This window comes from Chanodichthys erythropterus, chromosome 13, assembly GCF_024489055.1.
Source record: "Chanodichthys erythropterus isolate Z2021 chromosome 13, ASM2448905v1, whole genome shotgun sequence".
Classification (NCBI taxonomy): domain Eukaryota; kingdom Metazoa; phylum Chordata; class Actinopteri; order Cypriniformes; family Xenocyprididae; genus Chanodichthys; species Chanodichthys erythropterus.
The window spans coordinates 14,258,431-14,286,401 of NC_090233.1; the positions used below are offsets into that span (position 1 = coordinate 14,258,431).

Genomic DNA, 27,971 nt, shown 5'->3' on the forward strand with positions numbered 1-27,971 from the left:
GTGTAGTATTTGCAAAACATATGGTGGATTTTTTCGACCTCCATGATAGTCGCTTCAAGCGTAGTGATACAAACGGTAAAAATGTAGGAGTGCTGTTATCACTAGAATATTGCACATCTCTCAGCCAATCAGATTCATGAACCAGAAAGGACTGTTGTATAAAAAAGTATGATAATAATGATAATAATATAACTGGACTGACAATAAAGCGTTGATTTTGTGCACCGTTTGTGATTCACGTTTTTCACCTGGTGGATGATTAAATGCATTGAGGCCAGCACCTTCCTCAAGAAAATGTGAAAATCTAGTTTTTATTGTCTTAAAAATTGCACATTATACAGCATTAAATTTGGATCAGGAGGCAGAATCATAAATCAGCTTCTGGCTCTGTGAAGCACCTTCCATAAACTTGTTCATTTACTCTCAGGCATTTTTATGCTAATCAGCAGGATGCGCATATTTAGTTAAACATTGTGTTTGGATGGAAATGATGTGTTCCCGAGAGCTTAAGCATCATTGTCATTTACATCACAGTGCTTGAAGTCCATCATTATTTTTCTGCTGAGGAATTTTAGGAGAGACGTCACAGACAAGATGATGCCAAAATGAAATAATTTGGAACTGCATTAAGACAGATTTATTTAATCAATTCATTGATTTATGGGTTCTTTAAAGCTGCAGTATGTATAAAAAAGTGGAGCTTACAAGGTTCTGCTATGGAATCAGACAGCAAATCCATTGGTTCTCATTGAAACCTTTGCATGTGTTCACTTTTTCTAAGTTTGAGTTGTATTGCAATTATTTGCAGACTCTTTTCATCTGATTTCGCCCTGTCTCACTTGATGAAACATGAGCTGCTTTGAGGGTTATTTAGTGTAATCATGTCCAAAATGGACGAGGTATCTGCACCATTAGTATTGTTACGCTGCATTAGGTGATCACTGTGTGTGTGTGTGTGTGTGTGTGTGTGTGTGTGTGTGTGTGGTGACAGCTATAAATGAGCACACAAACAGCTCTCACAATGCCAGATCAGCTCACCATCATGCGATAAGCAGCTCTATTACAGCCCTTTCAGCTTCTGGCTTATAACGGCTTATATCCAGTTAATTAACGGATCATTACCGCTCTGGCTTATCGTTCTACGTCCATCACAGCATCTACTGCTTTGTTACAGTGCTTGTAGAGCAGTGGTTCTCAACAAGAGCGCCAGGGCTCAGTAGGGGGCGTTGGGTGACTTAAAGGGGCTGTATGTAAGATTCAGAAACAGCTGTTTTTAGCGACACCGGTGGCCGTCAACTGAACTGCAGCCAACAATTTATGGCTCGTGCTCGTACTGGTGATTCAAGGCCTTGACTGAGTTCTTTTTTTAAGTTTTTGCTTAGAAATAAAAAGAAGTTGGAAATACCTTTGGAAGCGACACATTTCATGTGTCATTGAACAGAAGAAAGACTCTCGGGAGTGTATGTAAACATCACATGCTTTTGATATTCCCGCCAAAAACGTCCTCAGTCCTTTACATAAAAATCAGTCTATAGGCTTTCACAGACATCCTCCAACCCGATCTCACAGCAATTCGTACGTATTTTAAAAGCAGTGGTGTAATGTAACGAAGTAATAATACTTTGTTACAGTGCTTAAGTATTTTTTGGGAGAATCTGTACTTTACTTGAGTTTTTATATTTCTGTCAACTTTTACTCCACAACATTTCCTAAATAAATTATATACTTTTACTCCGATACATTTTCCCAAAGCATTTTCGTTACTTACTACAAAATAAAGTCGGAAGAACACAGACTGCAAGCAAGCATGTGCAAACAAGTGCTCGCACAACCGCGGTTGAGAAGTGCGCTGTCATTACGAGCATAGATTATGAGACATTACGAGAGCGGCCTCTAGAGGCGAAATAAAAACTATCACTGATGCCTTGTATGGTTTCTTTTGACACGTGATGTGAGGCTGCGCGCTGCACAGAGCGGGACACTTCAAAACGATTTAAAACGGACAACAAAACGGTATGTTATGTACACTACAGTACATGTTTTCATATCACTATAAAGTAATTAGTTTGTTGACTAGATGCTGCATTAGTGGAGAACAGTATGTTTGCCGTCGAGGCTGAGACATTAGTAGTAACCTCAAGCGGTTAAAACAATGTGACAAAAAACAACAACAACTGTATGCCACGATTGTTACCATTCATTTGCATTAGTTTATAATTATTTGTTCGCTGTTATGCATTCATTATCCGGCGAAGTTGCATATTTAAACTGTATTCTCATACAGCGACAGAAGCTTAACAAATCAGAAATGTAGCCTATTCAATTTCAGTTTTTAGCGGCACTGTAACACATATTTTGATTAGATAATCATCAATTTTTCTAAAACAGAGCCAAATAATGTGTGAAAGTACACATATAATAGACCCATGCTATGCCTTTGTGTGTAAAGATCCTAATTTTTAAGCATGACTGTTTGGATTTATATGAAATAGTAACATTTTACAATAAGAGTAAATTTGTAACATTAAATAAGGTTAATAAAAGTATTGTTCATTTTTAATTTCATCATTTACATTTTAACATTTTAAAGTTGTCTCTTGCATTAGTTATAATGCACTATAAATTAACATGAACGAATCAGCAATGTATAATTAATATATTAGTATTTTTATGTATAAAAATTACAATAAACCTTTAGCCAATTTAAAGAAACAAAATGTAAGAGAGTTAAAACTGAACACAATCTTGCTGCTCAAATTGTGTATAGAACAATTTTTAATATTGTTTTTGCTCCTTTTGTATTTTACATTTACTTGTACTTTTACTTTCAATACTTAAGTACATTTAATATCAAAAAAATACTTTTCATACTTAAGTACAAAAAATATCACATACTTTAAAAAAAGTAACATTCTAAACAGCAACTTTAACTTCTACCAAAGTCAATTTCTGGCAAGATATCTATACTTTTACTCAAGTATGGTTTTCGAGTACTTTATACACCACTGTTTAAGAGGTTGCTAATTTGTATGAATTCATACCAATGACCTACCCCTAGCCCTGCCCCTGAACCTACCGTCACTGGGGTTTAGACAAATCATATGAATTTGTATGAGTGAGGTCATACAAATTTGTACAAATTCGCCACCTCATAAAATACATACGAATTGGTCATGAGATAGCCTTGCAACTAGAGATGCACTGATATATTGGCTAACAATCAATATCAGCTGATAAAAGCGATTATTATCACTATCAGCCATCGGACGACTATATCCTGTCAATCAAAAGAGTGTGGAAAGACTGCAACTCATACTGTGTTTGAAGAAAATCTCTCTCGTGTTGAATTAAGCTCTTTTTGACCCTATGAATGACCTGTAGTTTAAGCCAGGGCTGCCAGGTTTGCATTTTTTCCCCCTACATCAAATGTAGCCTCTCCCAATAATAACAAAGAGCTTTGTGCTTTGTTACTCCTGATAAGAAACACAGTCTCAGTTTTCAAATTCTGTTCATTTTTTCACTAGATTCAAAGAGTAAATGGTGTTTTGATACTCTTAACTGTGACGTGACAGATCGCCGTAGTGCAAGCGGCAGCATGGAGCGCGAGTTACATATCGAAACACATGCATGAACATCAGAAGGTATGTTGAAAGATACAGTACAACTTACCAAAATGTATCATGTCTCATGTAATCACTTAATCTGTGTTTCAACCGCTGAAAGACATCAATAAAACAGCTTGTGAACAATATGTCACATAACGTCACATTTACCTTAGGAATGTTTTCAAATGTTCACAGTTCCTTAGCTACTGCGGTTATATACAAGGAGCTTATTTACTGTTAATTATATGTTTGAATAAATTTGTCATGAAAAAAAGTGCTTATGAAATCTACCGTTTGTACAGCTGAACCTCTAATATATTAGTGTACCAAATGAGTTTGCAGCATTATTGTAAAACTCTATATAGTTTGCAGCATTATTTGGGAGAGATTTTTTTTTTCCTTAAGAAAAATCGGTATCGTCATCATTCTTAATAAACAGCTGTTGGTATCGGCAGAGAAATTTAGTATCGGTGCATCTCTAGTTGCAACCTCTCATTTTTTAAGTTTCGTTACAAGCTGTTCACATATTGGCAATAATAAAAAAATAAATAAATGAAAATTCCTACATATAGCCCCTTTAAAACTAATTTATTAAATATTACTAATATATTAAAATAATAAAATCTTTTTCCTATCTCAAACATACAGTTTGAAAACAAGCAGCTTGGTAGTCTCAAGTCATAATTACAGTAGAAATTAAATTAGATTTGATCCACATTTTGGTAATGGCGCCGAATGAATAGAAAATGCATCTCATTAGTTTTTGTTTCTTTTTTGCATGAGCTTTTTTAGTTTTATTTACTCCCAAAAGGTAATATAACCGTTTTTTTTTTTTTTTTCTCGTTTTTTTTTTCCTGTCAGTTCAAATACATTGGACAACTAAATTGGATAAACAGTAAATTAAGTTGAATTTACTAAATTGTGCTTGTGTACATTTATGGGTCATTTGTTGAAGAAGAGAGAATGTGTTACAGCAGGAATCAAGGCTTCACCCAGACAACATTCTTGCAAGAGAAAAGATCAGAGAAAATCAGTCAGAAGAGTTTCTTTTTGGTTTTCTAACTGCGATAAGTAATGTGTTCACCAGCAGAATCCCATTATGAATGAATAATGATACAGCTTGGTCCATTGAGTCGAATTGCTTCCTCAGCACAAGCGTGCCGCTCCAGAGTTGAGGCGTTCTCGGGACGATTATTTTGGTGCGGATCCGAGCGTGACTGTGACATGTTCATAGTCGCATAAACGAACTGAACTATGAAAGAAAAGGCAGCAGGTTCCTAAACAAGCGCTCCAAACAAGACAGCTGTGAAAACACCCACATTTATTATGAAACTGCAGAAAATATGTGTAGCCTATGTGATCTGATTATTTAAAATAATTACAGTGTTTTCTTTCCAGCATCACATGTTGATGGAAAATGTGGACAAGGGATACACTGGAAAACAACAACAATAACATTTCATGTAGGATCGTGTATAAGAGAATAATCAAGCGTTAAACCAGATGGACCTATTGCAGATCATTAAATCATGCAGTTTACCTCAAATTTATGACAGACATTTTTCACTGTTTGAGGCTAACACATTTACCATGTTGCAACCATGAAGCTAGCATAATAAACACGTTGTTAGCATAATATTTAATTAGCACATTGTTAACGTCATGTTAGCACAATTAGCATAATGCTAACACTATTCACATGTTGCTATATTAGCAATATGCTAATATGTTTATTATTGTGCTAATATGTTTTACTAAAATTGCTAGCATCTGTTAGCATTGTTCTTAGCATGTATCAGCATGTAGCTAGGCGATGCTAATATGATTAAAGGTGATTCTTATCAAGTTATTTTAGCATCTTTATATTTTATTTTAAAGTTTGTTATTTCTGTAATAAGTGTACTTCTTCTTTCACAAGCGTTTGCCTGCAGTTAGCACCAGTCTTGAAGCACATAATGCACACTGCATGTGTGATGGAGTTTATTTTGCTTGCTAACTTTCAATAAGTCAAGTTAAGTCAAGTTAGTGCTTTTTACAATGCAGATTGTGTCCTACCGATCACAAGTTCAGTGTGGAGTACCACAAGGCTCAGTACTAGGACCGTGTATTATCAATACACTGCTGAGGTCCAGAAAAGTTGAACTAATAGAAATCAAAACAGAAGATATATCAGATATACATACTGCAAGAATTACCTGATACACTTTTCATGAGTAAGTAGTGTTGTGCTAATCTCTGACTTATAGTAATAACATTGTACATCCACTCCTGCTTTACCGTGTTTGCTACCTTTTTTTTTTTTACATCAGCTGAAAGCTTTTTCATGACCCTCACATGTATTTATGCCAAACCTCACAGATGACTTGAGCAATCATTACAGCCGCCGACAGACGTGTCATTCAGTGCAAGAAAATGGAGCGTTTTGTGAATGTTCAAATCAGAGCCTGACAAGTAGCTGTTTCCTGTGAAAAGCTGTCAGGTCCATTTTTATTCCTTTTCCTGTCATTCTAAATAAGGGCCACACAGGTGACGGGACGTGTCACTCATGAAGCAAACCAGGAACGTGACATCCCGCCTTTGCAAAGTAAATGTTGGATTTCCTTCAGTGTGTCATTGAGTGAATGACAGCGGCCTCTCTGGACAGACGGACGCTGCGGGACAGTCGCCCGCCGTCTGCTGTCACATATTGGCAGTGAACGACACATGCGGCTGAAGAAAGTAAACTCCATCACACATGCAGTGTGTCATATGTGCATCAAGACTGGTGCTAACTGCAGGCAAACACTTGAGAAATAAAGAAGTATGCATATTGCTGAAATGATATACTTTAAAAGTGTATACTTAAGTGTTAAAAACACATAACTAATTATTAAAACATGACCCTGCTGAAAAATCCAACTAAAACCAGTCTAAGCTTGTTGGCTGGTCTTAGCTGGTTTAAGCTGGTCTCCCAGCCTCCCAGTGTCCTAGCTAACCAAAACCCCTCCAGCTATGACCAGGCTGAGAGACCAGCAAAAACCAGCCTGACCAGCTTAGGCTGGTTTTAGCTGGATTTTTCAGCAGGGTATAAAACTATTATCATGATAACAATATGCTAAATCATATTAGCTACATGCAAAAAAATGCTAACAGATGCTAACAATGTCTAGTGAAGAGTTCAAACATGCTAGCATCACATTAACGACTTGTTAACCGTATTAGCATAATGCTAAATGTATTAGAATTTTGCTAAAACCATGCTAGCAAACATGATGCTAACAACATGATAATTATGTTAGCATTTAGCTAACAACATATTTGTCATGTTAGCATCTTGCTAACAACATGTTAATTAAATTAACATAATGCTAACAACATGTTTATCGTGTTAGCATCATGCTAAATGTGCTATCATCATGCAAACACTACTTAAACTGAATGTAATGTTTATGGGACACTTTATTGCATGTTAACAGCAATCAAATGAAAGAGTAAAGAGAATATGAATCAGAACATAAAACTAATTATTACTAATTAATACTAACTAATTATTCAAACTTGATAAAAACAAGTCAAAATGTGTTATGATAATGCTAACAACATGTTAAATCATATTTGCTACATGTTAAAACATGCTAAAAGATGTTAGCAACATCTAGTGAAATATTAAAACATACTAGCATCACGTTAATAGCATGTTATCCATGTTAGCATAATTTTAAACATATTAGCATCTTGTTAAAATAAAGGATACATCTATGCTGCCTTCAGACATCGAGTAGACGAAGGTATCTCAGGAAACAGGAAGTGAAGCTTACATTGGATTTGGACGTGCCTTGATGCTTTGTGCCCTCCGAAGGCAGCATTTTCCAGTTTTTGGATGTAGCCAACATGTTAATTATGCTAGCATAATGGTAGCGACATGCTAATTATGTTAAGATTTTGCTAACAACATGTTTGCTGTGTTAACATCATGCTAATAATATTAACATTATTGATAGATTTTATGTTGGTCTCAGCATTGAAGGAAAGTAGACAGAGGTTTCTTTGTTCACGGTTGAAGCTATCCTATGTTTAAACATATGGTTTTCTTTATGTACTGGAACCATTTCCATATAAGGAACAAGGCTCTACTAGGCTAGAATGGGAGACAGGGAATGGTCCCTTGCTTTTTGTATTACAAAGCATAGGAGAAGGTCTTTGGGATAGCAAGGAACTCCTGGATAGTTAATCAGGAGATGACCATATTTAGACTTGTTTTTCTATATGTATCACATTCCTATACCATGAGCTATATGATGTATTCTCTCTCTCATTGGCTGAACCTATACTACACCCCTTGTACTCTTTCTATATATTCTCTCTTTTCTTATCAATAAAATGAGATTATATTCTCCCTCAGCGGTGAGTGATTGCTCATTCAATTGACAATTACGAGGTCTTGGATTAGGCACGAATTAGGAGCAAAAACTTAACAATTATGCTAACAACATGTTAGTTTCATGCTAAATGTGTTAGCATCATACTAGGACTACTTAAACTGTAATGTTTCGGGACACTAAAAGGTTTAGTTCACCCAAAAATAATGTCATTAATTACTCACCCTCATGTTCCACACCCGTAAGACCTTCATTCATCTTCAGAACACAAATTAAGATATTTTTGATGAAATCCGATGGCTCCGTGAGGCCTTCATAGGGAGCAATGACATTTCCTCTCTCAAGATCCATTAATGTACTGAAAACATATTTAAATCAGTTCATGTGAGTACAGTGGTTCAATATTAATATTATAAAGCGACAAGAATACTTTTTGTGTGCCCAAAAACAAAATAACGACTTTTGAACAATATATATGGGCCAATTTCAAAACACTGCTTCAGAGCTTTACGAATTGAATCAGTGGATCAGAACACCAAAGTCACGTGATTTCAGCAGTTTAGCCGTTTGATAGGAGATCCGAATCACTGATTCGACACAAAAGATTCATAATGCTCCGAAGCTTCCTGAAGCAGTGTTTTGAAATCGGCCATCACTATATAAGTCGTTATTTTGTTTTTTTGGCGCACCAAAAATATTCTGGTGGCTTTATAATATTAATATTGAGCCATTGTACTCACATGAACTGATTTAAATATGTTTTTAGTACATTAATGGATCTTGAGAGAGGAAATGTCATCGCTCCCTATGCAGGCCTCACTGAGCCATCGGATTTCAACTAAAATATCTTAATTTGTGTTCTGAAGATGAACGAAGGTCTTACAGGTGTAGAACGACACGAGGGTGAGTAATTAATGACAGAATTTCCATTTTTGGTTGAACTAACCCTTTAATTAATGCTTGGTTGTTATTTTCATTATTTGAGGATTCATTCATGTCTGCGCAGGACGATTACACAATGATGTTTAAAGGTTTTCTTAAATCACTATCCCTAAAATAGTGACTCTAAGTAGCACTAACAAGCACTTTCCACTCCAGATGTCCTAAAGTACAAATTAACAGAGACCCAGACAAGAACATTGAGTTTCTACAGCAAACAAACAGCAAGCATTCTGAGGAAAATGGAAATGGAGTGTTGGTTCACAGCAGTTCTGTTGGTCTCCATAGTGACCGTCATTAGATGGGCTTGATTGCCATCGTTTCAAATGAGCTTGAACAATGTTGCAGTGTGTGCTGAAGAAATGTAATATCTATGAGGAAATAACAGCTTCAAAAGCACAGAATTATTCTTCTCTACAGGTTCTGCTTCATATTCTCTTAACTCTTGAATTAATGGAAAACCCTTCAGAATGAAATCAGCATGAAATAAAAAATCACCCTATTTTCTAAATGCATGTCATAGATCTTGTTATGGACAATTCATCTGTGCATATGTTTAATTTTTTTAAATGTTTAGACCTCGTAATGTTTAATCAACTGGATCTTCCAGTGGAACTGACAGACTTCTCTCTGGTGAAGTATGCAGGTCTTCTCCAGTCATTTAGTCCACTTAAACCCCGCCCCTCTCATGCTCATCTGCATACACTTGAGTGCCACGCCCACATCTCAACCCTTGTGACAAAGATTTGATTAATTTTATTGAATATGTACTTTTAGTGTACTTACAAGTGCACTTCCATGACTGTTTACAAAGTGCATTTTGTAATAATGTCAATTTAAAAATCGTATTTTAAACTATTTTAAATGTTTAAAGAAGTACACTTATTTGAAGCGTTCACTAACATACTAAAGCACATGAAGAAGAACTTTAAACGAAGGTAACTATGAAAACTTTGAATGGAAATATATGTAATCACCTTTCTATCACAAAACCACCTTTCTTCTGTTGTTCCTGAAAGAGTTTATAGGACTTTTAAAAGAGGCCAATGTGGTTTCATTTTTCATTAAGCCACAATAAAAAAAATAAAAAAAAAACACTCTTCAGCTCTCCTGTTCGCACTTTTCCAAGTTTCAGGCTGTTTATCCATTGTGAGTGGAATGAAAATGAGGACAGGCAGCGTAAGGAACATGCAACGGAAATGAAATGCATTGATTTCCAAACCTACTTTCACTGCGCCTGTATATTTAAAGGCAGTGGATTGTGCAGTTTGGTTGTATTTGTGCTGGAGTGATTTATGGGTTTGGTTTGACCAGGCTGATCATTATGAAAAGCCACATTGTGCTGCTCTTCTAACTTCCACTTTAAGGGAAGGTTTTATAGGGAACTAAGAGAGGTGACAAGGGACCTGTGAATGAACAGAAGAAGCGCGAGACATGAAGAGAGCGAGCGATTGAGACAGAACAGCACATCAGGGGTTTCTGAGACGGAGCGTGTCTCTCTCTGCTGTTAATTGCTCACCAATCACAAAATGAATTAGTTCTTGATTATTAAAATGATGACTGTCATTTTAAAAGGTTGTACTATATTCTCATACAGATTTGAAAGGGTCTTTGTCTGCTTATAGTGTCTTGCACTAAAGCAGTTTCTGCTTTCTCTCTGACCGTTAGGACTAAAGTTTTATTTTTTCCTCCCTAAAGTCTGCTTTTCATTTAGTTTTTATGGCTGTTTTTGCTACTGTAACTTCACCATCTCTGTATGTAAATTATCTAGGATTGGCTCACATATTTGCATGTGAAATGAATACTAAATACTTTGAATACTAAATAGGCATAGCTATGCAAAAATAATTAGTATAACTGACCATCTGATGCATATTGCACACACAAAAAAATGGCAAACAAAAATTACAAGTTTTTTCAGTTCCAGATTTTGAGAAAGAACAAGCCACTGGAATTGTGACTGGATTTGTAAACGACATGCAAAAATACTACATTGTTCGGCTGCTTTATGTCAGTCAGTATGTTAATGTCTGAGCTGCAATGGTGACCAGACGTTATGCCGTTATCAGAAACGTTTGCGAGAGGTGCAAGTTAATGAGCACGTGATTTTGATGTCATAACCATAAGGATTTCCAGATGAGTCTGGTAAATAATGAAAGGTGTGGGTTTTTGCATGTACTACTTTTTGCATAGTACACCAAAAGAGCAAGTCTAAGTAGCCCCTTAAAAAGAACCTTGAAACCTTATTGTGAGAAATGCTTTCATTTTTTTCTTACATACTTCACATTCTGTAAATGTCTTTATAATGTTCATTAAATAGTGGGTTTATTTTGTGATGTTCTGTCAGTGTAAATCAATCAGTAGTTTGATTTTCAGAATTAGTTAGTCATTAGTAGTCATTTTAAACAATGCATTTAATGAGGTTACACCACAAGAACTGCGTGGATTTGGGAGTATGTTTATTCACCAGCTTGCTTCCGTGACAGAAATGTTGTTCCCAGGCTCTGTTAACAGGAATTGATTTTAGAAAACTCAGGAAAAATATCTCCCTTATGGTGCTGTCAGGAGCGGCCATTCAGAGAAGCCATTCCACATGCTGGATTATCTGCACATTCCCTCTTCTAATGTCACCCATTTTTAGAGAAAAATGAATTTCCCTGCGAAATTGCTTTATGGAGCTGGCTGAGTATATACGGCACGTGTGTTTGTGCACTTTATCAGCTGACAGATTGTGATTAGATGCCGGCAGGAGCTCTATATGGCTGATCTGTGATCTGAGGAAAGGTCAAGAGTGGCTTTTTCCAAGCAAGCTACAGAAGGCATCAACGTTTCTGAATCCAGGGTTTTATTAGTTCACACGCCTTCAAAATATCCATCTCATTCATAATACCTCATTAGCATAAAAGAACCACCAATGTGACAAATATGCTCAGAAATTGGTCTTGATTTAATTAGATATGCTTTGCTCATGCCTCTGTTAGTAGAATTAACCAGCTGAATTCCCATGAAACACCAAATTAAATTGCCCAATTAAAAATTCTCACTGGATCACTAAATAGTTGGCATAGCCAGATCATTCTGCTATTATAAAATAGGCTATATTTTCATGGCCACATCGTACACGTCTTACTATTGTTGAAAAAAGTTATACCCACAAATCACATTAGAATACTTTCATACTTCATAATTTCATGTTATTTGTTTTGGAATCAGTATCCATCCTGTCTTTATTTTTTAGTAAAATCCTAACAAAAGCCAGGCAAAATCCCAAATCCTAATGACATCATCTTCCAGGAAGTGACATCATTTTGGAGGGAAAATAGCTGCACGAACATCAGTAAGTACATGGATCTGATGGATTGTTTTGTGTGACTGTTGAAACATTACATCATGTTTGATCAAATGAGTTTGATTTCAGAATATGAAACTGAAATATAAAAGAATATGAAACAAGCAAATAATAATCAACTAGTAATAAAGTTTAACAGCTTAAATATGAATATGCGTGCCATGCAAATTACAGAATCTGGAAGAAATTTGCTCTGCTCAAACTCAGAGTTGCATCACAGGAATGATCCAGCTGCTAAAATTTGGAAATTGTATTTTTATGACTGTACCGACGTTTGCCAAAGTAACAGAAGAACACATTAATGTCAATATGAAATGGCATTTGTAATTAAGTTTAAATTTACCTTTACAATAATATGACGTATTTATAAGTGAGACGGGATATTCAACATGAAAAAAAAATGAACTGAAGGTTCTGATGTGATTTGATCTGTTAGGAATTAATTGGATTGTAAAAAGAGTCTCTCCATGATATCCAAGTGCCATCGTTGGGTCATAAAATACAATTGGATTCGTAGCAAAGCATCAGAAGCGATCGTTAGGCGAAGCAGTGCCTGGTGGGATTTGTCCTTTACTCAGATGAGCGATTGTCTTTGATTATGTGCTGTCTGTCTCAACGCTGTGACGGGGAAAACAGACGGGGTCCTGCTATAAATGTTCAGTGCTGGATTCTACTCTTCCCTCAGAAGAGCGCACAGGGGAATTAACTTGTGACAGGACGCCTCAAGTTCAGTATGATTTGTGCAGGATATATTTACACAGAAACAAACAAACATGTGTTTTGTTTTCTGGGTTCCTGTTCTGAAGCTTTGTAGAAGATAAGGTTTTTCTGTGATGCAGTGTTTTGTCATGTCTCTGAGGTACAAACCGATACATGCCGAGGCCACATATAGATGTTGAAAGATTGTTTAGTCTGTCACACAAATGCAGTTTTTGTCCTAGTTTTCTAAGGCAAGTGTCACTATTATTGCTGCTCAGATATAGACCTGTTACAGTAGCACACCCCAAACTCATCCTGCTACAGTAGCCACGCCCCAAACTCTTCCTGTTACAGTAGCTACGCCCTAAACTCATCCTGTTACAGTAGCACACCCCAAACTCATCCTGCTACGGTAGCCACGCCCCAAACTCAGAAGCCACGCCCCAAACTATTCCTGTTACAGTAGCCACGCCCCAAACTCCCCACCTGCTACAGTAGCCACACCCCAAACTCATCCTTCTACAGTAGCCACACCCCAAACTCATTATGTTACAGTAGCCACGCCCCAAACTCATCCTTCTACAGTAGCCACACCCCAAACTCATCCTGCTACAGTAGCCACACCCTAAACTCATCCTGCTACAGTAGCCACACCCTAAACTCATCCTGTTACAGTAGCCACACCCCAAACCCATCCTGCTACAGTAGCCACACCCCAAACTCATCCTGCTACAGTAGCCACACCCTAAACTCATCCTGCTACAGTAGCCACGCCCTAAACTCATCCTGCTACAGTAGCCACACCCCAAACTCATCCTGTTACAGTAGCCACGCCCCAAACTCATCCTGCTACAGTAGCCACACCCCAAACTCATCCTGCTACAGTAGCCACACCCCAAACTCATCCTGCTACAGTAGCCACGCCCCAAACTCATCCTGCTACAGTAGCCACACCCCAAACTCATCCTGTTACAGTAGCCACACCCCAAACTCATCATGTTACAGTAGCCACGCCCCAAACTCATCCTTCTACAGTAGCCACACCCCAAACTCATCCTTCTACATTAGCCACACCCCAAACTCATCCTTCTACAGTAGCCACACCCCAAACTCATCCTTCTACAGTAGACACGCCCCAAACTCTCAGCCTGCTACAGTAGCCATGCCCCAAACTCAGTAGCCACACCCCAAACTCATCCTTCTACAGCAGCCACACCCCAAACTCATCCTTCTACAGTAGACACGCCCCAAACTCTCAGCCTGCTACAGTAGCCATGCCCCAAACTCATCCTGTTACAGTAGCCACACCCCAAACTCATCCTTCTACAGTAGCCACACCCCAAACTCATCCTGTTACAGTAGCCATGCCCCAAACTCATCCTTCTACAGTAGACACGCCCCAAACTCATCCTGCTACAGTAGCCACACCCCAAACTCATCCTTCTACAGTAGCCACACCCCAAACTCATCCTTCTACAGTAGCCACGCCCCAAACTCATCCTGCTACAGTAGACACGCCCCAAACTCATCCTTCTACAGTAGCCACACCCCAAACTCATCCTGCTACAGTAGACACGCCCCAAACTCATCCTTCTACAGTAGCCACACCCCAAACTCATCCTGCTACAGTAGACACGCCCCAAACTCATCCTTCTACAGTAGCCACACCCCAAACTCATCCTTCTACAGTAGCCACGCCCCAAACTCATCCTGCTACAGTAGACACGCCCCAGACTCATCCTTCTACAGTAGCCACACCCCAAACTCATCCTGCTACAGTAGACACGCCCCAAACTCATCCTTCTACAGTAGCCACACCCCAAACTCATCCTGTTACAGTAGCCATGCCCCAAACTCATCCTTCTACAGTAGACACGCCCCAGACTCATCCTTCTACAGTAGCCACACCCCAAACTCATCCTGCTACAGTAGACACGCCCCAGACTCATCCTTCTACAGTAGCCACACCCCAAACTCATCCTGCTACAGTAGACACACCCCAAACTCATCCTTCTACAGTAGACACGCCCCAAACTCTCAGCCTGCTACAGTAGCCATGCCACAAACTATCCATCCTGCTACAGTAGCCACACCCCATACTCATCCTGTTACAGTAGCCATGTCCCAAACTATCCATCTGCTACAGTAGCCACACCCCAAACTCATCCTGCTACAGTAGCCATGTCCCAAACTATCCATCTGCTACAGTAGCCATGTCCCAAACTATCCATCTGCTACAGTAGCCACACTCCAAACTCATCCTGCTACAGTAACCACGCCCCAAACTCCCCGCCTGCTACAGTAGCACACCCCAAACTCAGAAGCCTTGCCCCAAACTCATCCTGCTACAGTAGCACACCCCAAACTATCCATCTGCTACAGTAGCCACGCCCAAACTCATCCTGTTACAGTAGCTACGCCCAAACTATCCACCTGCTACAGTAGCCACATCCCAAACTCATCCTGCTACAGTAGCCACACCCCGAACTCATCCTGCTACAGTAGCCACACCCCGAACTCATCCTGCTACAGTAGCCACACCCCAAACTCATCCTGCTACAGTAGCCACACCCCAAACTATCCACCTGCTACAGTAGCCATGTCCCAAACTCATCCTGTTACAGTAGCCACGTTCCAAACTCATCCTGTTACAGTAGCCACACCCCGAACTCATCCTGTTACAGTAGCCACGTCCCAAACTCATCCTGTTACAGTAGCTATGCCCAAACTATCCACCTGCTACAGTAGCCACACCCCAAACTATCCACCTGCTACAGTAGCCACGTCCCAAACTCATCCTGTTACAGTAGCCACGTTCCAAACTCATCCTGTTACAGTAGCCACACCCCGAACTCATCCTGTTACAGTAGCCACGCCCCAAACTCATCCTGCTACAGTAGCCACACCCCGAACTCATCCTGTTACAGTAGACACGCCCCAAACTCATCCTGTTACAGTAGCCACACCCCGAACTCATCCTGTTACAGTAGCCACACCCCGAACTCATCCTGTCACAGTAGCCACGCCCCGAACTCATCCTGTTACAGCAGCCACACCCCGAACTCATCCTGTTACAGGAGCCACGCCCCGAACTCATCCTGTTACAGGAGCCACGCCCCAAACTCATCCTGTTACAGGAGCCACGCCCCAAACTCATCCTGTTACAGTAGCCACGCCCCAAACTCATCCTGTTACAGTAGCCACGCCCCGAACTCATCCTGTTACAGTAGCCACACCCCGAACTCATCCTGTTACAGCAGCCACACCCCAAACTCATCCTGTTACAGCAGCCACACCCCAAACTCATCCTGTTACAGTAGCCACGCCCCAAACTCATCCTGTTACAGTAGCCACGCCCCAAACTCATCCTGTTACAGTAGCCACGCCCCAAACTCATCCTGTTACAGTAGCCACACCCCAAACTCATCCTGTTACAGTAGCTACGCCCCAAACTCATCCTGTTACAGTAGCCACACCCCGAACTCATCCTGTCACAGTAGCCACGCCCCGAACTCATCCTGTCACAGCAGCCACACCCCGAACTCATCCTGTTACAGCAGCCACACCCCAAACTCATCCTGTTACAGGAGCCACACCCCAAACTCATCCTGTTACAGTAGCCACGCCCCAAACTCATCCTGCTACAGTAGCCACGCCCCAAACTCATCCTGTTACAGTAGCCACGCCCCGAACTCATCCTGTTACAGCAGCCACACCCCGAACTCATCCTGTTACAGTAGCCACACCCCAAACTCATCCTGTTACAGTAGCCACACCACAAACTCATCCTGTTACAGTAGCCACACCCCAAACTCATCCTGTTACAGTAGCCACGTCCCAAACTCATCCTGTTTCAGTAGCCACGCCCCAAACTCATCCTGTTACAGTAGCTACACCCCAAACTCATCCTGTTACAGTAGCTACACCCCAAACTCATCCTGTTACAGTAGCTACACCCCAAACTCATCCTGTTACAGTAGCCACACCCCAAACTCATCCTGTTACAGTAGCCACACCCCAAACTCATCCTGTTACAGTAGCCACACCCCAAACTCATCCTGTTACAGTAGCCACACCCCAAACTCATCCTGTTACAGTAGCCACGCCCCAAACTCATCCTGTTACAGTAGCCACGCCCCAAACTCATCATGTTACAGTAGCCACGCCCCAAACTCATCCTGTTACAGTAGCCACGCCCCAAACTCATCCTGTTACAGTAGCCACGCCCCAAACTCATCCTGTTACAGCAGCCACACCCCGAACTCATCCTGTTACAGTAGCCACACCCCAAACTCATCCTGTTACAGTAGCCTTGCCCCAAACTCATCCTGTTACAGTAGCCACACCCCAAACTCATCCTGTTACAGTAGCCACGCCCCAAACTCATCCTGTTACAGTAGCCACACCCCAAACTCATCCTGTTACAGTAGCCACGCCCCAAACTCATCCTGTTACAGTAGCCACGCCCCAAACTCATCCTGTTACAGTAGCCACGCCCCAAACTCATCATGTTACAGTAGCCACGCCCCAAACTCATCCTGTTACAGTAGCCACGCCCCGAACTCATCCTGTTACAGTAGCCACGCCCCAAACTCATCCTGTTACAGTAGCCACGCCCCAAACTCATCATGTTACAGTAGCCACGCCCCAAACTCATCCTGTTACAGTAGCCACGCCCCAAACTCATCCTGTTACAGTAGCCACGCCCCAAACTCATCCTGTTACAGTAGCCACGCCCCAAACTCATCCTGTTACAGTAGCCACACCCCAAACTCATCCTGTTACAGTAGCCACACCCCAAACTCATCCTGTTACAGTAGCCACGCCCCGAACTCATCCTGTTACAGTAGCCACGCCCCAAACTCATCCTGTTACAGTAGCCACGCCCCAAACTCATCCTGTTACAGTAGCCACGCCCCAAACTCATCATGTTACAGTAGCCACACCCCAAACTCATCCTGTTACAGTAGCCACGCCCCGAACTCATCCTGTTACAGTAGCCACGCCCCAAACTCATCCTCAAAAAATGGAAACCCTGAAGAACAATCAGTTCTTAAAACTTCAAGAATCCTGCAAATTACAGAAACATGGGTGTTGGGCTTTTAAAAATGTTTGTTGTGGACAATGGGGGGGCTTGGGGTCAGAAAGGAACAACTGCCCTATTATCACTGCCATAGGTTTTGCATTGGCAAACACCATTCACATTGTATTCAGAAAAAAGTACAGCTCTATTTTCCAAGGCGTTTCTTGCATTAGGTGACAAGTCACTTAAGTGGTATCTCAACTGATTAACGCTATTAACCAGCTCTCCAAACACAGGTTTCCTCAGTCTTGAGCGACTAACCCGCAGCGGCTCTTTCTAATGGCTTTGTGGCATGATAATCACTCCTGTCCTGTGTGCTCCAGTGCTGGTGGCGTGGGCTATTTGTTATCGCAGGAGTTCCTCAGAGAGGTCATTAAATCTGCCGTTGAGCTGAGAAATAATGCAGTGAATCATATCGCAACTTCCATCCAACAGCTTTTGCTAATCTGAGCGTATGGGCCTAAATACATATGGCTCCTCAATAACGACCAAAGCCGAGAGGAGATATTGTCAGAGTTTAATTGATGTGTGATTGAGATTTTACACTTGATGCTGAAGATAATCTCTGGCTGAGCTCATTGGCTGTGGCTTGCGTCCAAAACGCTGCCTCATTTTGCAGAATATCACAGAAGAGAAATGTGATGGCATGTATGTACAACATACGAGTGCTTGTATGAATGATTTGTGACTGTCAGAAGCTATGTTTACATGCACCCAAATAATCTGGTCATAATCGGATTGATGGCTTAATCATATTAAAAATCCTCCATATAAAAACCTCACGACTGACGCCGATCCAAATGTATTTTCTGTTGGATTGAAAGGGTGGTGTAGACCTGAAGTAATCGGATCAATAGGAAATATATTAAGCACGTAAACATTTGAAAATGACGGATTCCTAAATACCTTGCGCATTAGTGCTGTGATGCAAATGTTTACATGCATTTTACGTCTTACGAAGTGGTAAGTTTTGCACAGAATGCAATGCACATGAAAACGAATATTTGAAACAAACTGTAAGGTTTAGGGTTCATATAAACATACTTTTCAGAATCTGAAATCAGATTGGATTCATAATATGAAAATTAGTGCATGTGAACACCTAATGATATATTTCATATGGTGATCGTTAGATGTGGAGGAAAATGTGATTTGTGAAGCTCTTTTGATGATAGCAAATATAGCATTTATTTGGCTGTTATTGGCTAATATCCACCCAACCAATCAGGACATTAAGTGACTTGGGTTTTGCCACTAAATTCATTTGAATCAAACTTCTTTCTACTACCGTGCATGAACTGAGATATTTGCATGGCTATCGTAGTACATTTTTGGTACTATTTTAAATGATCGCTCAGTAAAATACACAGATTTTCCCAGCTAACAAAAACAAGTTCCAAACACATTCCCATTAAAATTTCCTGATCATTTACTCACCCCCATGTCATCCAAGATAGGTGGAAAAGAAATTAATTTTTTTTGAGGAAAACATTCCAGGAATTTTCTACAATGTGATTACGTAATGCATCAAGTCCACTATATGGAGAAAAATCCTGGAATGTTTTCCTCAAAAACCTTAATTTCTTTTCGACTGAAGAAAGAGAGACATGAACATCTTGGATGACATGGAGGAGAGTAAATTATCAGGAAATTTTAATTCTGAAGTGAACTAATCCTCTAACGTTCCTGGAAGAATGTCTGTTCATAACTGGAATGGGATGGTGTTTGGATATTTCAAAAGTATATACTTCAGCACAATGGCAAGCACATACTGTACACTCACAAGGACACAAACAGGAAGTCTGCGAGCCTCTCATAGTAAGAAGATATATTACCTTAAACTTTCTCTTGTACAGAATGCACCAGTGATTCTTGAGCTCTGGCAGTAGATGACTTTACCGTTGGAGTTTGTGAATTTGGACACAGTCCAGAGACAAGAGAGGGAAAGAATGCGCTCTGACCCTAATAGCCTGCAGAACAACCGCGGGAGAACGAGGCGCAGTGAAGCTATGCAGCTGGAGATTGAAACGCGCTGATCGGCTTGAGGAGAATTGGAGCTAAGTAATAGGTCAATTTGAGGGCCCATGGAGCCTTTCACAGCGAAATCACTGGAACGCACGCTTGCGATTTGTGGAGTGGAAGGGAACAACGGCAGAATACCCAGAGCTTGCTTTTTTTTTTTCCCCTAACATGTATACAGTCTTTCCATTGTCATTGCTTCTTGTTTTTTTAAATGAAGTTTGAAAAATAACACAGAACAGTTATATTGCCAACCAACAGAGCACATGTATGCTGGTGGTGTCCATCCAGACTAGAGAACTAAAGTGAAGCCTATGGGTCAGTTATCAACAATATTTCAAGGAAATTAAATCAAAATGGACAATTCTGGACAAACTGGTCTGAAAAAAAGAAACTAGGAGGCATAGAGTATAATTCTATTAATATCAATAATTGGTGTGGCTTTATTTTGGCTTGTGCCAAAATGCATGTTGACTTTGGCATTTTCAAAATGGCAGCTGTGTAGAAAACTAGTAAATTATGCATGTTGGTACATTTTCTCTGTTGAAGTTTTTGTTTACTGTTTATATTACAATTTATGAGTCTTTTTAGAGTCTTTAGCTTTTCCCCCCTTTCATTCCATGTCTGAAAATGGCAATTTATGTATTTTTTTTAGCTAATAATGTCAGTGCATCCCTACGAAGCAGTGTTAAATTCCATTTGTTCCCATTTAACCTACATTTGGACCTTGTAATATCATCTTTACTACTTCATATTGCTTTATGGCTATTTTCAGTTTTATAACTGTTTATAAAGCAATAACTGTTAAATAAGCATCACTTATTAATATTAGTAATCAGAATAAACAATTCTTCCATGAAGTAATACGGTTTAGTGGCAAAACTGTCCATATGTTCCTATGTTTGTTTATTCTTTCATCCAAAATGTCAGTGCGTTCCTAAGAAACAGTGTTAAGTTATTTTGTTCAGATTTAACCTCCCTTTTGGACATTTTAATACCATCTTTATTTTCCTTTGTGGCTAAGAAATATTGTCAGTTCAGAACTCAAGACTGTGTGTTATAAGTCTAGTCTGGTGTGTGCTCAGATCTCGGTTTGATCTCATCAGTATTCCAGTCTCTCGTTCTGTTCTCATCTTCATTCTTCACTCTCCCCGTCTCTCTCTTCCTCCTTCTGTCGCTACTTCCTATTCCTCTGCTTCCTCGTCTCATTTTCTTCCCATCTACTCAAGCATCTGAACACGTGTGTGCAGCCGACACACCTTATATCCTCCTCCTGAGTGATTTCATGTGGAGTCTTAATACGCCTCATTATCTGCACTACTTTACCTTGAGATTTGTTGATGCAAAAGCAGACACAATGCAATTTGCATATATTTGTTCCCGTTCCCTTGAAGAGCAGTAATTACCAAGCTCTTAGAATGATTTCCAAAGGCGTAGCGCTTCGACTTCATTGAGGAGAGGGGGGCTATAACGAAACCCTCAGCTATAACTGAATTATCATCATGTTTTGCAGAGGTCTCCTTATACTTTTATTCTCAAGACAAACCTGCTGATCGCAGTTTGTGAAGTGCCTGAATGAGAGGGTGTCAATCCAGAATTGTTCTGGCACCCGCGGCGCAGCGAGGGTCGGCTTCACGCAGGTAGACTTAATTGTATGCGGTTGCCCGGAGCTCCCAGCCGCCTGGTGATATTTTTATTACAGTACCGACCCCAAAAGCCCTCGAAAACGCCAACATTTGTAGAACACAATCAGTTCTGCTCAATTCACAATTTGTCTTGGTGGAAATTTCCAGATGAGCAACGCTGAGGAGCAGCTGTAGACCAGAGGTGCCCAAACTTAACAATCCTATACAGCCCATTCAAGACATCAGCAAATGAAGTGTTATTCGAAACTGTTTGTTTATTCAAGAAACCCACATTGCATGTACAACTTGGGCTCGGCAGTGAAATCAACACTATGTATCCACACAAATCATCAGAAAAGAGACAGAACAATCAATTGTTTGCACATTTCGACTGAGGCCAGTTTCACATAGAAATCTACACCGGAAACTTCTAGAATCTAGATGATCACTTTCATTATAATCAATAAAAGGGTCTATGCTACACCATTACTATATACACAGCATTGTTGATTAAAGTTGGAGCGATCTAGTTTTGTTGCATTTTGAGACATGTACTGCATGCTTTCAGTTTCAGTGTGTGTGTGTGCAAGGAATAATTGACTCCAAGCTGTTGAATTATTAGAAAAATGATGCATATTCGAAAAAAAAAAAAATCATTTTTGCTTCGATTTGCTTCATGACTGCATTACAACCTGAGGTGTGCATTATTTTTCTAATAGCCTAATTCAATGGCCTAGAGTCAATTATTCCCCACACCTCAAGACATTAAGCATGTTTACATGCTCAACAATACGCTGATAACTCAGAAAAATCAGTTTATTGAAATAACCCATTGTCCCGGTTTATATGCACGCGTCAACATAAGTAAACCATCGTTTACATGCCGGGTGACGGGCAAAAATCTAGCTGTATCAATTGGTTTTTTGCTTTTTACTCTCATAAAGGAAAACGGGTTAACATCTTTACATGACCCACGTGTTGTCAGCTTATTAAGCATAATCTGGAACGTGCATGGAAATGCAGTCACTGTTCAGATGTTTTATTTCAAGACATTTGTCAGGTTTTTGTTCTTAAAAGTGTCATGAACTGTGTTGTTTTATTGTTTTATAATGTTTCCTGGGGTGCACTTATAATGTTAGTATGCTTTTTATATCAAAATTTGTCATAATTTAGAAATGGAAGGCTAAAAAAGAAATAAAAATAAAATGCCCACTGCTGTGATTGGCTTGAACGTTTACCACATTTTTACTATTATAGCTTTCAAGGTTAACTAATCATGATAATTGTTGATTATAGCATTACATTTAGATCTATGGCATTATATTTAGACTGTGGCATGAAAGGTTGCAGTGATGAACATTGTAGTTGATCACAGACATGTTGTTGAGCTCATGAAAGCAGTGATCTCGTCATTTTCTGCACACTAACGAATGCTTTCATCATAACTAACAGTGCAAACGCCATATAAATAAGAGATTTGTTGAATAAAACGGGAGTTTTGGCTCCAGTCCAGAACTCAGACACTGATAAACTCACACTGTTTGATTGACAGCTCCAGCGATTGTAAAGGGAGCGTTCTTTGATCGCTTTCTATATAATTTAATCAACGTTTAAATAACAGAATATTTTCATCCTACTAAGAGTAACAAGGTGAAGTTGAGCGTTTAGTCGCTGATTTGATTTACTGACACACAGACAAAGATCATGAGACTGTACATGAATCATTAATATCAGATCAGGCATTAGAATGAACACAGTTACTGACATGTTGTTGCATTACTGTCGAGTTCATATCGTAAAAGTCTGTTTGTGCCGAAATGCGAATGATTTACCAAAGAATCCACAGTGAAATGAACCGAACACAAATAAATAAAGCTCAACTGAGACATTCACATTGGATTTTGGAGAGAGAGCAGGAGAAACAGAGCATGCTTTCCATAGATAATGAAACGTAATTTTGTGGGAAAAACATGGTAATAGTTTGTACTTTTTATCATATTGTTTGTTGTATTTATTTGCTTGGTCAATGTCTTTGTGGGTTTGGTCTTTTTGCTGTTGTCGGCTGTAAGGACCTTTGAAATAACTGAAGTAATTCTGTGTCCCAGACTTGGAAAAAAAACATGCCATGGACTTGGAATACCAATTAATATGTTGCTGTTTTCAGGGTTTCTGGATTTGAAAAGTGCAAGAACTCAAGCAGATAAGCCCATGTAACTGTGTTAATTGACTTTTTTATTTACAAATTCTGGAAAGGTGGATCAATATCTTTACAGGTTTAGTCTATTAAGCATTTTCGCACCCTCCTTATCACACAACCTGTAAGGTCAGTGAAGTCGCCCAGGTTTCAGGCTATAGTTGTTATTGGATTGTGATGTGGACTTGATGTACCAGCGCTGTTGTTCAGAGTACTTTCTGTCTGTTCTGCAGCAAACTGTAGAAACAATCAGTATCACAAAGGATTTTACATTATTCTCAATGAGTCATTTCTGACATTTGGAGAACACTTTCACATCCGTTTGCTTGGTGGATGTCAAAGCAGTTGAGTTGCACCCAAAAGCAATGATAGCATTGATTCTACACCAGAACTGCAGAAGTAAACATCTATTGATGATGTAGAATTTGTTCCTTGGCGTGTGCACAATAATTTATCATAGAATAATTCATTTATGTTTTCAGCTCTTCTCAGAATAAATTACCTTCTGAAAGCAGCTCATTCTTCACATCACTTGTGAATCATATGCCGTTCTGTGCAAGTAAAGTTTTGGTGGCAAATCCAGAGGGACAAGATGCAAAATCCTCTAAGTCTGTCTGGCATGTTTTCTTTTAACTGAGTAATATTTACAAGGCTCCTATGTTCCTATGTTTAGGCTCAGTAATTTCACTTGAATGGGAATGAAAAGGTCATTGGAATGCCTTATTTTCAAAAATGTCACTTTAGTCAATTCATTGGTATTTAACAAATTTGACTGTCTCTTTTTGCAAAACCAGCTAAATCAATGTGTGCTTTTTTTTTCACAAAAACCTCCAAGTCCACCTCTTTGTACCACAAGACATAGTAAAACATCTGTTTTTGTCAGTTTTACAGCAGCAAAAGGAACACTGTTGTTTTTACTTGCTACTCTTGAAATGCCACTGTAACAATGGACAAAGCATGATCAAAACTTGCAGCTCGTCAATTGAAAGTGGCTCATACGCACACCGTCACTCATCTTGAAATCATATGATTTGATTTGCTTTTTCCTATTGGTTTGTCTGTGTACTTTTGCTGACAAAATGAAGTGGATTTTTGGGGCCCTGGAGAAGTTTTGACATGCCCAGACATTTGTGCTTTTTTCAGTTGTTCATAAACATGTAAATGACAAAAGTGCCATCACACTGCATTCAGCACAAACTAGGCTACAATAATATGTGAGGAACATTTATGTACATGTTTGTGTTTTTGAAGGAATAACGTTTATGCGTGGTTATTGAAAAAAACAAAAAACTTAAGTCATTGAAATAAAGCCAAAAATATATGGCTATATATGGATTTAATATATATTAAATCTGTGTTCACAAGACTTCTGTGTATTGGAGGTTGTAGACTACAGTTTTTGAGGTAAAAATCATGCTGCCTGATTGTTCATATAAAACAATAGAGAGATTTAAATTTTCTAAAACATCTTTTGTCAAGAAACACAGTATGCGTGGAGGCATGAATCATCATGAATAATGCTGTGATTCACACCTGAGAAGACAAAAGAATTGCATAATGAGGTGTAATGACCTGCATAAATAATGAGGCCTTTCAGTCAGGTAGGCTGTGAAAAAAACCCCTCTGTGATCATGTCTCAAGCTCATCAAACATACAGAAAAAAACAGCAATACTGTGAAATATTATTACAATTTAAAATAATGGTATTCTATTATAGTCTTTAAAATATAATGCATTTCTGTGATGCAAAGTGTCTGAACAATTATGTTACCTCTGTGACATTTCATATAGGCTTTTAGCTTAAAAGCATGCACATTTGGAGAAATACTGATGGATTCTCATATGTTTATGTCAATTTTCTATACAGAGGAGTAATATTTATTCAACATTTCTAGTCATCACTATGAGCGCTGGAAACTGTGTTTTCAATTCATACTTGCAGCCGGAGGGCGCTCTGTTCTAAAGAAGAACAGGCACCATGTGACTCTCCAGGAACTAACAGAGGTTTCCAGATATAGCTATAACATCTATACACGACAATAAATACACGATTGAGACGATGTATGCATGCATTGCCTCAGAATTTGCGTCTGAATAGCAATCGTTCTGTGGCCGCGTTAGCGGATAATGAGCTGAATCACAGACTTCTGACATGGGTCTCTTTTCATACAGATTACATAAACAGAGAATTTTTGTTTTCGATTAGACATGATTTAAAACCTGACATTTCAACGTTTTTTAGACATAAGTCTAAATGGATTTAAAGTGAAAGTATTTGATGAACGTATACTGTGTGCGGAGAGAATTCACTCAATATCATATCATCAGGTGGCATTTAGTGGCTTTTGCATCTGAACTCTTCAAATACTCCAATAACAGTTAAATTAACATCTGTTCCTCTTGATTTGTTACAGTGTAAACAGCTGCCAGAAGTTCTTATTATGGTACTCACACTGATGTTATTAATGTTTAGTTCAGACCTAATGTGAACAGAGACCTGTACAGGTGAAATCCAACTCTGGTTCAGCCCAAACAATCAAACCGGGTACTGGAAAAAATACTGGAGGCAGCATCTCTCAATTAAAAGAGGAAACAATATAAAGTCAGTGGATTGCTGTTCTGCATTTCAAGAGTGTTATTTAGTATGAAGCACAGGAACTATTCACTGTTTATACACTTTCTTCCAGTCTAGAATGTCTGTCTATCTCCCTCTCTCTCTCTCTCCAACGATTCTGCATTGATTCTGAGAATTTCAGAATTGATTCTGAGCTTCAAGCAGAAACACTGAAGGAGATTAAACTCTGAATAATATCAGTGAATCAGGTCATTAAATGATGACTCTCATCATCATCACTTAACCATCAGTACCTGATCATACATTCTCTTGACATTTATGCCATAACGAATGTGTTTTATAAACATTCAGTTACAGCAGTAAGTGAACAACTGATGCAATAAAGTCAAGAGCACAATTACAGCCAACACTGACCTCAAAGATGGTAACTTCAAATGAATCTCAAAAAATAATCTACATTGAAACCTCTGGTAATTCTCAATAAAAAACTTCTGTAGATGTATGACAGAAATAAAGTCAGTCTAGTTATGAACGAGTGAAGCTGGTAATGTTTTGTAGAGTTTGTAGAGATTAAATATATTTTATCTTCTGTTGATTTCACTGAAGTCAGCTGAAGTTCTTGTGTTTCTCTTTCCTTCAGTGATTCTGCTTGTTAACAGCAGGTGTTCATCATTAATGTTCAATCACCACTTAATTATCTCACAGCCGTGTGTTGATCTGAAAATGTGCATGACTGTGATTTGTAACCCTGAGTCACACTTATTTATGTGATATTGGTTAAATATATAATTCATAAAGTTCCTTCATTTCTATCTTCCATTTAACAATCTAAAACACCACATTAACAGTCACTACTCAACCATTTATCAAGCAAAAGTTAATGTCAGAACGATCATCTGCTGCTCATTTACATCTAAACTGAAGGTCCAGTGGAGTTGCAGAAGTTCAGCAGTGACTGTTGCTGCTGTGGCACTTTTACCATGTTAACACGCTCAAGATTTTAGACTTTAGACAGGTGCTGAATGGACATTTCCAATGTCCAATTCCCAACTCAGCATTTATGAAAATAGATGCTTCTTTAAAGTAGTATCGGCTGTTGAGCCTCGACTGAAATGAAACATATTTCTTAGGATTATTAGCACTCAGTGAATGCATTTCATGTCTCAAGGATTTTCAATTTTCACTTCATTACAGGAACTAGTTGCTTGTGATTCGCTGCCAAATGAGATGCTAATCGAACCAATTGTGAGATTAGTGAGAACGAAATCTGGCCAATGGCGAATCACAACTGATGCTCATCGCTTCATCATGACAACCCCTGGCAGTTGTGTTGATTAGAAGCCTTGATTTGGATTCAATATCAAAATGTTTTTGCTTTTGTTTTTCCCTCTATCACGCTGGACAGTCGTGATTGCTGCATGATTGTTGGTTGTTTTGCAATTGCCAATGCATTTGAAATTGCGTTTTGCAAAAAGTGCCAGGCAAAATCCAATTCTGATGTTGCAAAATAAACTTTTTGTCATCC

At 39.2% G+C, this 27,971-nt stretch overlaps 1 protein-coding gene across 1 annotated transcript in view; it reads left to right on the forward strand.

Moving 5' to 3' along the window:
• brinp1 (bone morphogenetic protein/retinoic acid inducible neural-specific 1) overlaps nt 1–27,971 on the forward strand; it is a 185,500-nt gene that overhangs the window by 74,123 nt on the left and 83,406 nt on the right. The window lies entirely within an intron of this gene.